This window comes from Triticum urartu, chromosome 5 (assembly GCF_003073215.2).
Source record: "Triticum urartu cultivar G1812 chromosome 5, Tu2.1, whole genome shotgun sequence".
Lineage (NCBI taxonomy): Eukaryota > Viridiplantae > Streptophyta > Magnoliopsida > Poales > Poaceae > Triticum > Triticum urartu.
Genome location: NC_053026.1, coordinates 478,472,278 through 478,485,645, shown reverse-complemented (window position 1 = coordinate 478,485,645; position 13,368 = coordinate 478,472,278).

The following is a 13,368-nucleotide window of genomic DNA, read 5'->3' as shown; positions in this document are numbered from 1 at the left end:
ACTTACTCGGGAAAGTAAGGCACGAGGAAGTTATCCTTATCTTGGTTTGCCAGAATGACGCCTTCGAGGTAAGAACTCGCCACTTGCCGGTCCCCAGCGCTGCCCAAGATCTTGGCACGCATGTAGAAGGGGTCGACTATCACGATGTCCGGGGTCTTGTCACGAATGATCCGCATCTCCATACTCAGCGAAAATAGCCGAACGAAGGTGTAGTGTAGCGGATGAAGGTTCAACATAGCATGGATGTCATCAAACCGCAGGACGATCGTACCCCCGATGGAGTTATCCACAAAGCCCTTGCCCTCTGGCACCTTGGCCGCGAAAACCGGGTATGCCACATCCTTCTCTCCGAGATGCCGCTTCTCCAAAGAAAGAACACTGTCATGCAGACTCCGCATAGCACCGGTTGCAGCATCGAGCATATTTCTCGGTAGCATTGGCCTACCCGCCACATGCACCCTCCTCGAGATATCCTCAGGTGAAGGTGGCCCGTCCTGAGCACGGATCGTACTCGGTGCCGGCTGGCCCGCACCCTTGTTAGTCTTTCTTTTGCGTGCCTTCTTCTTCTCCTGTAATGGGACCGAGTTCTGCTCACAGACCGCCTTCTTGAGTGTGTTGGGGCTGATCATATTTCGCACCTCGCCTATCTGAGGCTCGGTGAAGTCGGCAGCTGGAGGCGTCTCCTGAGAGCTGAACTGCAGACGACGCCTGTTGCAACTTGGCTTCTCCGCGGTACCAGCTAGATCGCGCACGTCTTTTGTTGGGTTGGGTTCTTGAGAAGGAGGCCCCATGAAGTCGCCACCGTACCCATGATCGGCAAAGTACTGATCGACGTTGGCAAATGTATCATCGTCGTCGTCGTTCTGATCCTGTGCCATATGCATGTTTGGATCCAGTGGCATAGGGATGTCCGGCACCGTTGCGGCGGTCTTGCCATGGGGCTGACTTGGCGCCGGCACGAATGGCGGTGTTGTCTTTGGGGTGGTGTCCCCCGCCCCCAAACGAATCTGGCTCTTCGTCCAAAGCAGGGGACAGCTCAGGCAGGCGCTGAGGGTCATCACGTCATCATCGTCGGCCCCGACGGGTCGAATCGGAGGTAACAACTCGTCGCAGCCTGGCAGCACCCGAACCAGTTGAACCCTAAACAAGTTGGGTGGCATCTGGGTACCGTGGAACAAGGGGTTGCCCGGTTGAACGATTTTGCCCTTGGCGACATCGACCAACTCGTTGTTCACGAAGTGCAGGAGAGTGCACGGAACATCGGCGGCGCCCTGCGAAAACATTTAGGGCGTCAGGGATGCCCAGTCAAAGGCAAGGAGATGAAGTCCTCGGCCGAGAGAGGCTTAATTAGTTACCGTGATGATGGCGTCGAGCTCGGCTAATGTCGAGGCACCGCCAACGGCGGGCGTGCAGTTGACGGAGGGGCCGCTTGCTGCAGAGGTGCCAGCCGACGTACACCCGGGTGCATTAAGCTCCCGTGCCGGCGTCGGAGACACCAATGCCGCCTCCGCCGGAGACACCAATGGCCCCGCCATCGCGTTCTGTGAGTTGCTGGCCGTGAAGCTAGGAATCAGGGGCGGCCCCTGTTGGCCGCCCGCAATCCACGCACTAATCCCCTGGATCAAGGTAGGCACAATGGCGGTGATCGTCGCTCCGAGTTGTTGTTGCACTTGCTCTTGGACAATCTCCGGAATCCGCGCCACCTGTGCCCTGAGTTCTTGAACCTCGCGCGCCTGGCTTTCCGAGCTGGTCTTTTTCTCCTTTCACCCACCAGTGTTATAGTATGACGACCATTTTGTCGACAAGCCTTTGGCGGCCACACGACCAGCTGACGTCGGCTTACTGAGCTTATCCTTGTTCTTCATTACATTCAACGCCCTATTTAGAGTGGTGTCCCAAGGGTTGCTCTTAGTCGACCCCGCGCTACTGCTTTCAGTCGCCTGCGGAAGGAATGTGAACCATTTAGAAATTTGGCTTCATTAATTAGAATGCAACCATATGGAGCTAATTACGCGGGGGTGTATTCCTTACCAGAACAAGCTCAAGCGCCCTGGTCTTGGGATCCGTGGTAAGCTCCTTTGTTTTCGGGTCCTTCTTGTACCGGGCCCTGACAAAGTTCCTGGTCTGCTTGTCACCGTATTTATTGAAGAGGGGCGGTAGGCCTTGCTCGGCACGGTCCGCCTCCTCCTTGTCCCATATAGGCTCCGCCACTCTATAACCGCCGGGACCGAGTGTGTGTTCCCCTAAGTTCAGCTCCCGCATTTCTTTCCCCCACTTACTTGATTCGGAGCTTGCGGTGCTCGAGCAATTGATCTTGAAGTTGTTGTAGTCATCTTCGGTGATCGAAGGATTTTTCTCCTTGATCTTCTCATAACTCTCACCTTTCTCGATCATTCTTTTCACATTGCTTTTCCAAGTAGACAGGGCCGTGCTCATCTTCGTGAGGGCAGCATTGTTCACTTTATTCCCTTTGAGGCTTGTGTTTTCAAATTCAGCGGGGAACTTTTATCGTTCGTGCAGCTTCGTGAAGAGGAGGTTGCACAAATTCCCTCGATCAGGATGCCTGAGGTTCTTGGTGTTGATCGAGACGGTGCTCCGGAGAATGCACCCGAACTGAAGCGAGTACCCCTTGACTATTCGTTCGGGCGCCGTTGGATTCCCGTTGGAGTCCACTTCAGTAACTTCCTCCTTGAGGGTGCGGAGCACGGTCGGGCGCCGGTCCTTCCGTTGCCTCTTCGGTTGGCTGCCATCTGTGTGTGCGCCGCCATCATCAGTGGTGGCATCCTCGGCGGCACCATCAGTGGTGGCATCAGTGGGGTCATCCTCGGCAGTACCATCAGTGGTCTCAGGATCGGTGGGGAAGGCGGCGTCCTCATACAAGTGAGGTTGTTCCTGCATCTCCTGGGACAGCTCCCAGAATTTCTTGCCGCCCGAACCCCCGGCCTCATCGTTGTTGGCCATGTTTCTCTATAAATAGGAACAAAGTTTGGTTAAAAAGTTGGTTATTGTCAAGGAACAAGATCATGGTCTCATCATTTAGGGTTTGTCGACACCGAGGCATCCTAAAAGCTAAGCTTTTATCATTGAGGGTTTTTCGACGCCGAGGCACCCTAAAAGCCTAAGCTTTCATCATTTCGGTTTTTATCGACACCGAGGCACCCTAAAAGCCATGCATTAGTCACAAGTACGCCGGGGCACTTGATCCTACTTAATTAACTACTAAGATACCCCGGCCCATGCATTAGTCACAAGTACCCCATATGTCCTATTTTTAGCAAAGTCATGCTAAAATTCACGGAAAATTTCAGCATGACCTTTGCTGAAAATAGGACATATGGAGTACCCGAATTTGCCGGAATGGAAGTTAATCGACATTCCAGCAAACTCAAGGGCCTCCCGGGGTACCTGCAAAATCATCACGACACGATGGTCGGAGACATGACCTTTGCCTAACAGTTCTGAACTCCTGCCAAAACTGAACACAACATATATATACCAAGCATCTTGCCAGCTAGTAGACCAGCTAGTAGACCATCATTTGTCAGGCCAAATTGAGGCCAAACAGAAAACCAATGTGGGCATGGCACAAATTCCATGACCCAGAACAGGAGACATACCAAGCACTAAATGAGGACAGAAACAGACATTTAGAACAATTAGTTATTAGCTAAAATGTCTTGCTTGAATGCATCACAATTTATTCACTACTCCAAGGAGTACTATTTCTCACAATCCCAAGGAGAATAACTGGCAACAGAAAACAAAACACTTATGGTAGTATGTTGATTTCCAGCCAATGCACAGAAGTTAAAGGCACCCATTTAACTACGAAACAACATTTTTTTGGAGCAACACTCTTAACACTGGAGAATGAAAACTGAACTCAGTCATTACTCATTAATACAACTTTTTTGGTAGCAAAGTAGATTGACAACTCTTGCATAAGAGAACAGGAAAGTAGTGATTGTATAATAAATCATATAACTTACAGGAGGGGTTATCCGATATTCTGGCTTTATAACAACTTGTATGCCGACTGCAGCGAAACAATGAATTACGTTAGTAACCATGAACTGTTCTCAATAACAGTACAAAAGGGCACAATATTGGGCAGTTTGTTAGTCTGGCATGGTAGCAACAGTAAAATATATACAAGCAGGCACTCCCTTCTCTGTATACCAATTCAAAGTCCAACCAATGTCTCACAATATTTTTCAATTTTCAGCATGACCCCCTTCTTCGTGAGGAAGCATGCTCTGACAAGATAAGTTAAGTTACACATGTAATGGCCAAATTGGGGGAAATTACTAGCTAAACAAGTTTAAGCGCACACACATGCTGGCTACAAGAGAAATGATAGGGTTAAAAGACCAACAAACAAACTCGTGTAAAACTGCCTTAGTTTTAGGTCTAGATTGTTCAATTCCACTTTCCACTCACGAAACCACTCTCAGTTCGATCGAACGAAAGATCAATAGTGGCCAAAACTGAAGAAAAAACTGAATAAAAGCATGACTTGCATACAGAGCACATACCAAGCAGCTGCCTAAAATAGCAAGCATCAAATTAGTAGCAGTATCAAACTGGAAAAAGTACATCCATCGATTTCTAAGAATCGGTAGCATTACCAAATTATCAACTAGCACTAAGTAGCAAGCAGCAAGCAGCAAAAGGGCACTGATTTAGTACCATTGACAGTTCACAGCAGCAAAAATCTGAGACGTACTAACACGAGCTATCAATCACAGTAGCAAAACAAATCCATTCGTCCATCTATTCAATATACAACAGCAACATCCACCCATCCGGCTAACAAACAGAGGGGTGGGGAACAGGGAGATGAGAGGCACCTATTCTCGAAGGAGATGTGGGCAGCTGGTCGAAGCAGGGGCGACGGGAGGGCCGTGGGCTTGTCGAAGCAGAGCAGCAACGACGGGGGGAGGGCCGGTGGGAGGCGGCCAGGCAGGGCCTAGCGCTGGCGATGCTGAGAGGAAGGGGCCGGCGATGCTGACCGGGCCGGCGAGGCAGGATCGCCCTGGCGGTGGCGCGGATCCTCCCTCAAAGGCTCGAACCCTAGCCGCTGTGGGAGGGAGGAGCGGGGTGGCAAAGGAGACGGCTGTGGGGGCGTGGGGACTGCGGAGCGGGAGGAGGAGCCCGACGAGGTGGACGGGGCGGCATCCGGGCCACCGGCGACAAGGGGGAGGAAGGGGAGAGGGAGGCGGCGGGGGCGCGGTGGAGGGAGGGAGAGGGAACTGGCGAGGGGGAGAGGGAAGGGGGATCGGGCGAAGGGGGAGAGGGAAGGGGGGATCGGGCACAATACTAATGGCGCACCACCCCTCGGTGCGCCATAAGTACATCCATACTAATGGCGCACCTCACCGTGGTGGGCCATTAGTACTTTTTTTCTTATAGCAATGGCACAATACTAATGGCGCACCACCCCTCGGTGCGCCATAAGTACATCCATACTAATGGCGCACCTCACCGTGGTGCGCCATTAGTATTTTTTTTATAAGACAGTAATAATTTTTTAAACTTGTTTAAATCATAACAGTAATATTTTTTTATAAGACAGTAACAGTAATATTTTTTATAATACAGTAATATTTTTTTAAAAAATATCATCAAACAGTAATGCCGGTGGAGCGGGGGAGGGTGCGCGGGGTGTGGGGGGTCGGCGGCGGCGATTGAGTAGGGGAGGGGTGCGAGGGGTCGGCGGCGGCGGTTGAGTAGGGGAATCGAGGGTGCGAGGGGTCAGCGGCGGCGACCGGTGGACCGGGGGGTGCTCGGCAGCGAGGGGGACCGGATCTGGCGAGGTGGGATAGCGATCGAGATGGAGGGGGATCGAGATCGAGTGTCCATGAAATTTAAAAATATTCATGATAGTTCAAAAAGTGCCCATGAAATACAATCGAGAAATGAAGGCTACGATTTAAATACAATTGATCTTAGCTAGCTATCAGTTCACAATCTTCTTGCCCTTCTTTTTCGCAAATGGAGTTCTTCTTTGGAACGGACGTCCTTTAGGTAGGGTGGTCCTGCTTCTTCTTGTGGTGTATGCTGCTACTTCATCATCGTCGTCATGTTCGATCCTCGGGTCACCGTACTTGTCGAAGTCTTGCTCATTGGCTACTCCATCCATTCCGATGATCTTCCTTTTGCCTCTCATCACGACAACACGACTGGGCTTTGACGGGTCGGTAATGAAGAAGCATTGGTCCACTTGGGAAGCCAGTACCCATGGCTCATTTTTTGCGGTGACGTTTGCGCCCGCGGTCTTGGATTTGGCTTCGGGTATAACCATGGTGGTGAAATACCGGTCTTCTTTTAGGACGCTCTTGGCCCATCTGACACGGAACATCGGGACCTTCTCTCCAGCGTAGCTCAGCTCCCAGATCTCCTCGATCCTTCCGTAGTATCTGTCCTTGTCGTTACCGGTGTAGGATTCCATCGTTACCCCGGAGTTCTGATAACCATCGCTCTTCATGTCCTTGGCCTCGGTGTAGAATGTGTAGCCATTGATATCGTATGCCTCATAGGTCATCAGGTTGTGCTCGGCGCCCTGTGACAAGGCGAATATGAGTTGTTCTTCCGCGGAAGAATCCTCATGTAAAGGGTATGACAGAAGCTTCTGCTTGAACTAACGCGTGAAACATGAGTTGTGCTCTTTGAGTATATCTCCGTCCGTCCTCTGTTGGCCTCGGTCATTGTACGTCTTCTTAATAAAGGTTTTGTGCTGTACCACCCAAGGATGACACCATTCATCCTTTCGAACGGCATCATGCTGTGCAGGAACGTCGGCCCGAGTTGGATGATATCGTCCACGATATGGACCAGCAGATGCACCATAACGTCACAGAATGCGGGCGGGAAGTACATCTCAAGCTCGCATAGTATCACCACGATCTCTTCCTGTAGCCTTCTGAGTTGCCTCACGCCAACAGACTTCCGAGAGATGACGTCGAAAAAGTTGACTAGGCCAAATAGGGTTTCACGGACGTGCGCGTCCATGATCCCACGGATTGCAACTGGAAGTATCTGCGTCATCAGCACGTGACAGTCGTGAGACTTCATCCCGCTGAACTTCAGCTTCGCTGGGTCTAGGTATCTGCTTATCTTCCCCGCGTAACCGTATGGAAGTTTTACTCCTATGAGGCAGGTGAAAAAATGCTCGATCTCCTCCTGACTTAGAGTGAAGCACGCGGGAGGGTAGTAATTTCTCGTCTTCTTGGCCTTTTTCCCTTTGCGACGACTTCCTATGTCCTGCTTCGCCTCATCATCATCATCATCATCATATATAGCGTGAAGCTCTTGCCTGATGCCCATTGATTTCAAGTCTGCCCTGGCTTTTGGCCCATCTTTGGTCCTCTCTGGCATGTTGAGAAGGGTACCAAGGAGACTCTCGCACATGTTCTTCGTGATATGCATGACATCAAGGCTGTGAGGCACACGGTGGATCTTCCAGTACGGCAAGTCCCAGAAAACAGACCTCGTTTTCCATACCTTCAGCAACGTCTCTGGCGCCTTTCGCTTCTTTCCCGGCTCTGGCGCCTTTTGCTTCTTTCCCGGCAGTGGGCAGTCTTTCAATTTTTCAACAGCTCGTCTATTTCCTCGCCGCTCCTCGTACGCGGGCGTCCTCGGGGTTCGGTTTCACCATCGAACAGATCCTTGCGTTTTCTCCACGGGTCATCGTCGCGAAGCCACCTTCGATGTCCCATGAACACGGTTTTCGAAGACCCGGGATCTCTATCTAGCTGGCGATACGTTGTGTCATCCATGCACCTGACGCATCCAGAAAATCCGTGGACCACCTGCCCCGCGACATATCCGTAACCGAGATAGTCGTGCACCGTCGTGAGCAGCGCGGCTCTCATAGGGAAATATTCTTTCTCTGCGGTGTCCCACGTATTGGCTGGCGTTTTCCATAGCGTGTCAAGCTCCTCTTTCAGCAGCCCCAGATACAGATTGATGTCGTTCCCTGGTTGTTTCGGTCCTTCAATTAGCATACTCATGTGAATGTACTTCCGCTTCATGCACAACCAGGGGGGAAGGTTGTACATCCACACAAACACAGGCCAGGTGCTATGTGTGCTTCTCTGGCTGCCAAACGGATTGACTCCATCGGTGCTCGCGCCCAGCACGATGTTCCTTGGATCGTTCCCAAATTCTGGGTCTTTGAAGTTCAACGCTTGCCACTGGCTCGCATCCTTAGGGTGGCTCAGCATCTTGTCTTTTTTATCTATCTCCGGATCATTTGCGTCATCTTCTCGCTTCTTCTCCTCCCTATCCGCGTGCCAACGCAGGAGCTTTGCTACCTTAGGGTCCGCGAAATACCGCTGCAGACGAGGAGTGATCGGAAAGTACCACACCACTTTTCGAGGAGCTTTCTTCCTCTTCTTGTATCGAGTGACGCCGCACACCGGACATATGGTAGACTCCGCGTGCTCGTCCCGATAAATGATGCAATTGTTCATGCACACATGGTATTTCATGTGCGGTAAATCTAGAGGACACACGATTTTCTTCGCCTCCTCCAAACTGGTCGGGCACTTGTTCCCCCCGGGAAGACGTTCGTGCCAGAATGACATGTTCTCGTCGAAGCATGCGTCGGTCATTTTGTGTTTTACCTTCATCTCCAGAGCCATGAGCGTTACTTTCAGGCGGGTATCCTCGGGCCTGCATCCTTCATACAATGGAGTAACCGCGTCCTCAAGTTGATCCATCTTGGCTTTCTCTCGGGCGGCAGCTCTTGCGTTATCCGTCTGCTTGAGAAGCAGCTCTTCAATATGAGGGTCCTGCACCCAGCCCATCGATGGTCCAGTGTCGTCTGCTCTGCCGGCATCATCATCTTCATGATCATGCCCGTCGTCTGCTCCGGCATCTTCCTCATCATCATGTCCTGCATCTTCTACATGATGACTGTGTACAACATCATCGTCGTGATCATCTCCTGGGGATTCTTCGTCTTCTCGCACGCCCGAGCCGCGGTGGTTGTCTTGCTGCCCTTCCTCATTTCTTGCCCGGCCCCCATGGACGACTTCGTAGTCATCTTCATCACCTTGCCACCTATAGCCATCCATGAAACCACGCAAGAGCAGGTGGTCCCGCACCTGCCCAGATTCCGGGTCCGCAATAAGGCTCTTCAGCTTGCATCTTCGACACGGACATCTTATCTCCGTCTCGTTCTTTTGAAGCATCTCGGCCTTCGCGGACCTCAAAAACCTATTCACGATGCCTTCGGTCATCATGTGGACCATGGTCGCCTGCGGGGTAGAGCAAAACGATATTTTAGAACCAAGAAAAAATTTGGCATGACTTTCCCTAAAAATAGGACCAAAAAGAATGCTTAATGCCAAAATTCTCGCCGAAACGGAAATGAATCAACATTCCGGCAAAATATTGGCAACTATCGCATTTCAAATACCGGTACACCTCCAAACACAAACACATATGCAACACCACGAACATACATAGATCTAGCTAGGCCATAAAAAGTGCATGTGCACATTGTTGTAGGGAGAACAACATAAATATAGCTTCCCCCTTACTTACCTATCAAAACAAGGTAATTTAACCACTTAAATTGAATGAATCTATGGTGGAAATGAGGTGAAAAAGAGGAGGCACCCGAGACAAGGAGGAGGTGGAGAGAATGAAGTGGGGAGAAAGTGAGTGTGGGTAGGAGAGGCTGTCCAAAATATCTTGTTGCTGCCCACTTACTAATGGCGCACCAACTCTAAATGCGCCATTAGTAATCCAGGTTACTAATGGCGCACCTTCTGGTGGTGCGCCATTAGTAGTTTTGCAAAAAAAAAACATAAGTGTGCACTAGTTAAAGGGAACAAAAAATATAATAAAAAAAACAACATTAGTGGCGCACTTTCCGGCGGGTGCGCCATTACTAGTTACAACTAGTAATGGCGCACTGTGTCTGGATGCGCCATTAGTATGTTTGGACAGGTGCACTAGTTAAATTTTTTTTTGATACTAATGGCGCACCCTGGGCCAGGTGCGCCATTAGTAGTTTCAACTCTAATGGCGTATCAGAAGGTGGTGCGCCATTAGTATGTACTAATGGCGCACCGCTTGTCTGGTGCGCCATTAGTGTCAATCCCATGTATAGCCCTTTTTCTAGTAGTGTAGTGGTAATGGTGGTAAAAGGTAACGGTAGCAAAAGTAATATTTTTGCTGTTTTGTAGCGATGATAACAATAGCAACTGAAAAGTAAATAAGCGAAGAACAATATATGGAAAGCTCATAGGGAATGGATCGGTGTTAGAGAATTATGCCAGATGCGATCGATCATGTAACAGTCATAACCTAGGGTGACACAGAACTAGCTCCAATTCATCAATGTAATGTAGGCATGTATTCCGAATATAGTCATACGTGCTTATGGAAAAGAACTTGCATGCCATATTTTGTCCTACCCTCCCATGGCAACGGGGTCCTATTGGAAACTAAGGGATATTAAGGCCTCCTTTTAATAGAGTACCCGAACAAAGCATTAACACAAAGTGAATACATGAACTACTCAAACTACGGTCATCACCGGGAGTGGTCCCGACTACAATGTTAAATGTTTCACACTTATTTTGCACAAAAACCATAGGAGGTTTGTTGTACTCGATTAGGAAATAGTGACAATGGGGGGTGAATAATTTCATCTGTGCATATACAAGGATGACATTGTGAGGTACTACCACACACAAAGCACTAGTTTACCAATCAGGCTACTACCACACACTCTACATTTCTACATGTTCTCAAGTAGAAAAAATGCTTTGTGTGTGCACTGCGTGCCTACTCCGGCCTCCTTACATTGCAGATCAGCTCCCCATGAAACCACCAGCCGCCAGGAGGTTGTCTTTCGCCGTCATGGTGCTGATCTTCACCCTGGACAAGGGCCGACCTCCCTGCATATCCTGCACAGTGTGGTCGCATAGTGGATCAGAGATTGACTGGCATTCTGACGATGCAGGACTATCACATCGCTTTGTGGTAGATCACCTGATTTGGGCATGCCATGTTGAGCACTTCTTTTCCTCTCCGGAGTAAGGACCACTGGTGCCTCACAGAATAGTTCTGCATCACGTACACATCATGCTTGTAAGTAGCCCACAGGAGGTTCCTCAGCTGCACATGTACAAGTATAGGTCAGTGCGTTTGTACCAGAAGTCTTCTTAAAACTCTGCAGAGATACAATGATGCAAATGAGTGCCATTTTATTCAAGCACACCTTGGGTAATTACAACTATGTGATTCTACTAATAATCTAGATCTCCTTCAGGTTTTGATTCATTTAATCAAACGATAGAATTCCAAGCCTGCATCCTTCTGTACTAAATGGCAATTATACATGACAAGAATAGACACCAGTAAAATAGAAGACAACAATTTTTTTTGTAGAATTCATTTACACTTCAACGGTGTAGCATTCCAGAGTGCAGACTATGCCTATCAAGCCGAAAACAAATCCTATCACCATCATTTCACCACCACCGAGTTTTTGACAGCAAGGGACACTACAACATGTTCTAGTTTTTATGCAATTTTAGTTTAGATCTTATTTAAATTTATGTACTAATATAGTTTATGCTACTAGTCTGAATCAAGTTCAAATCATGTTTGATGGACTAGTTTGAATCAAATTTGCATGAATTTGTGTTTAATTTTTTTAAGGAGTTAAGTTTAAGGATTTAGCTAGGAACCACTAATTTATAGAGGAGCAAATTTGAGGAGTTAAAGATAAGAGGCCATATAGGGATCGGTTAGAGATGCTTGAGCACGCGCACATCCATTTCAATAGTTGAGGATGCAAGTAGGGGCACACGCGTGCTCACATAGACAAGGACGAAATAGAAGAGGTGAAGGGAGGAGGTCGTACCTTGGATGAGGAGGTCAGCCATGGACTCGACGCGGCATCCGTCGGCAGCAGCCCGGCCTAGGGTTTCAGATCGGAGAAACGACAACGTAGGAAGGTTCTAGTCAGGTCAGTATCCATCACCATTTTAAGGAAGGAATCCACGCTGAGATGAGAGCATGATGGGGGGGTAACTTTGACCGGCGCGTCCTCGAATGAAGCGGCGGCTGTCCCCGCGGCGCGCCCCGGCGGAGTAAGAGGCGGGGCCGCGGCGGGCGGCGGAGGGGCAGCGCGTCGGGGTCGGTGTGGGGACCCAGACTTGGCTACTGTCGGGCCGGCCCCAGACCTGCCACCTTCTCAGCATCGCGGCGGGGGTCTCTCCCGGAATCTCGGCGACGCTTGATGAGGAGGTGCTTGATGGGGAGGTGGGCGGTGCTGGATGGCGAGGGCTCGGCGCTCGGTGGAGTGGGAGACTGGCATTGGAGGTGTGGTGGCGGCGCTAGAGTGGCTAGACGATGAGGGGTCGACCCTCGATGAGGAGGGAGATGGCACTAGAGGAGTGGGGGCAGCAGCGGGTGTAGGGTGCGGCGGCGCTGGACGAGATTGGGAGGAGGGGCAGCGTGATGCAGATGTGAGATGGGGAGGACGATGATAGAAGATTGAAGCTGAGCGAGGAGATGGAAGGGGATCGATGGATGGATGTGTGAAAGAAAGGAGGCGGGGGGGGGGGGGGGTGGATGGAAAATGACCAGTTAGGGTTTCAGGGTTGGTGTGGAAGGGTTGAGGACGGCCGCTGGAATCGCAAGCGTCCGACGATGTATGATGCGTGATTCGCGTGAGATGTCCACGGACCAATCAGGATGCAGTATGATGTTATGACCATCTAAATAGGTCATAGTTGCCGAAAATTAACGTGTTAAAATCATGTCAGCTATTTTATGACTTGAAAAATTCAAAAAGAAAATGCAAAACCTTCTCATTGTGTCAGCAAATGTGAACAAGTTTTCAGGAAAAATAACAAACAAGAAAAAAGATAAATAACTTTTAAAAGGTGTCGTGAGAAATGAGTTTTTGGCAAAAAAACATTTTCCATTTTTTTAGTGCTCAAGATGAGTTTTTTCATGAAGGACCTACCAAATATTTGTTGCAAAATTGTACCAAATCAATTTTCTAAAATACTAGGACATATTTAATGCACAATTGACCAAATGGTTGGGTGTCAACAGTTTTGATCCACCTCTTGTGAAAAAGACAAATTTCTGCCGATTCAGTAGGAAGCAGGTCAAATTTGAACTGCAGCTGCCTCATAGTTTGCTCTTTATTTTTTCCAAAAATCATTTCTAGGTACATAACTATCTATTTAACCATAGAAACATCAAAAGTTTTCCAATATTCAACAACTAGCTAGGAACGGCCAAGCCCGTAGTTTTGACGGCATTTTGAAACGGGCATAAAAAATTTCAAAGAAAATAAAAAAATTCGAAAACCTTCGCATTGTGTCATTA